Here is a 2,522-nt window from a genome sequence, read left to right as displayed (position 1 = left end):
GAGGCCAGACCCCTCCCCTCCTAAATACAGCCTGAATCTGATCGTCGCAGGTCGTGCTGGACAGCTTTATTTGCTCACAGGATTGGAAGTTAGAGGCCCATGGACTGGATTACACTAAAGGAAGTGACATATGCAAATGAGTCACATGCCAGGCTGCTGCAACCAGACTGACAGCTTTATCATGCAGTACCCCGTATCTCTCAGAGCCTGTTTATAGAAAGGTCTGGAGTCTTCTCTTGTCTTTTGGCAACGATCCAGCTTGCTCAGGCATGACTTCGCACGGAAATTGGGTTTGACTTTAAAAATGCTCCTTGTGATGGTAACTCAGCAGCCAAGACCAGCTCTGCGCTGAATTATTGAACGGTGCGAATGTTTGCCTTCCCCCATCACAGCCCTTCTTCTCTGTAGCTCCTTTTCCTGACAAGTAGTTTTAAATATGCAGCAGTGCAAGGCTCTGTGCTCACTTGGCCTAATGCTGAGCCAGATTCCAATCGTGCTTGAACAACTGCCAAGACACGCAGGGCAGCAGGCCTTGTTCCAGGGGCCTGGGGACTACAGATTTGGGCAAGCGGATATTTTGATGATGATGATCTCCAAGCTATTGTTCTGAAGGGATCATATCTTAAGGTATCTAAAACCAAAATCATTCATTAACACCCAGCCGGCTTCTTCACCTGTTCTCTCTATTTTCACCACTGGTGTCACAATCTATTCAGCTGCCCAAGCCCCTTGCCTTGGCCTCACCCTTAACCCTGGAACATGTGCACAGTCTCCAAGTTTTGTCTATTGCGCCTCTAAGATATTAATCAGTTACATTCAATCCTCCCTATCCTCACTATCCCTGACTTGTTGAAGCTGATATCATCTCCTCTAGACTCTTAACAAGCCCTTCCAATCAAGCTCCCCTTCTCCAATCCTTTGGCCACAATAATCTAATCATATTCATATTATTGTCCAGCTTTCATTGGTTTTATTAACTTGAGGATCAAGTCTAAACTCTTTAGCATGTTAGTCACAGACAGGTATCAAATGAGCAAAAGTACAATATCCTTGATCTTAAAGCAAGGATGAGGGAGAGAATAAGCCAAGCAAACAATCATTGCCCCATATTTTGAATATAAGTTTTATCACTTGCAATTCCATGACCTTGGCCAAGTCACTTAACCTATAAACTGAGATTATCAACAGGAATGAGGATTACTATTAGACACAATATAATTTATTCTATATATTCTAAATAATCCAATTTCTTATAAAATACTTCTATTTCATACCGTATTCTAAAACTGGAAAAATTATTTCACTTTCAAAATATTCAACCATGGAAACTGCAAAGCAATTATATGAGTTCGCTAGTGTCTCTTTATTCTTAAAAAGGAAAATTGTCATTTTTAATTAGAACAAAAAATCAAAGTTTAATTCCCATTTTTAAAAGAGCAAAATATTTTTAATTACAACTAATTTCAAGGATCTTTATGTGTTGTACAATCAAAGTTACTTACTCTTACAGATTTTGACATTTGACATGCAAAATGAAAAACTTAAGTTACATTATTTACCTATAAAAATAATAATAACGGGGATTAAATGAGATAACATATATAAGTAACAGTTTCAGTATCAGGTGTCTAAAAAGTACCAGAAATGCTCACCTCTGTAACTGTTGCTGCTGTTCAAACCCTGGCTTCCCTCCCTTCCATTGTCATCTCTTGACTACCTGGAATATCCTAGGCAACCACACTCATTCCCAAATCACGTCCTACCACCGCATATGTTTGTGTCTTTGCATAGCCATTCCCTACCTGGAATTGCCTTTATCTCTTTGTCTAGCTAGTAAATTGCTACTCATTCCTACAGGGCCATCTCAAATGTTGCCTTCCCTGGAATGTCTCTAGTGCTCCCATCTTCACATTTTCATAGCTTTTGCACATAACTCTATTGTAACTTTTGCCTTGAAATATTTATTCTTGGGGCCGGGCATGGTGGCTCACACCTGTAATCCCAGCACTTTGGGAGGCTGAAGTGGGCGGATCATGAGGTCAGGAGATCGAGACCATACTTGCTAACATGGTGAAACCCCGTCTCTACTAAAAAACACAAAAAAATTAGCCGGGCATGGTGGTGGGCACCTGTAGTCCCAGCTGCTCAGGAGACTGAGGCAGGAGAATGGCATGAACCCGGGAGGCAGAGCTTGCAGTGAGCCTAGATTGTTCCACTGCACTCCAGCCTGGGCGACAGAGCCAGGCCCTGTCTCAAAAAAGAAAGAGACCACCCGTGGTGGCTCATGCCTGTAATCCCAGTACTTTGAGAGGCCAAGGTGGGCGGATCACCTGAGGTCAGGAGTTCAAGACCAGCCTGGCCAACATGGCGAAACTCTGTCTCTTCTGAAAATACAAAAATTAGCCAGGATTGGTGCCACATGCCTATAACCCTAGCTACTCAGGAGGTTGAGGCGGGAGAATCACTTGAACCCAGGAGGCAGAGGTTGTAGTGAGCTGAGATGGTGCCATTGCACTCTAGCC

Source organism: Hylobates moloch, unplaced genomic scaffold (assembly GCF_009828535.3).
Source record: "Hylobates moloch isolate HMO894 unplaced genomic scaffold, HMol_V3 SCAFFOLD_9, whole genome shotgun sequence".
NCBI lineage: Eukaryota > Metazoa > Chordata > Mammalia > Primates > Hylobatidae > Hylobates > Hylobates moloch.
This window is presented reverse-complemented; position numbering follows the sequence as displayed.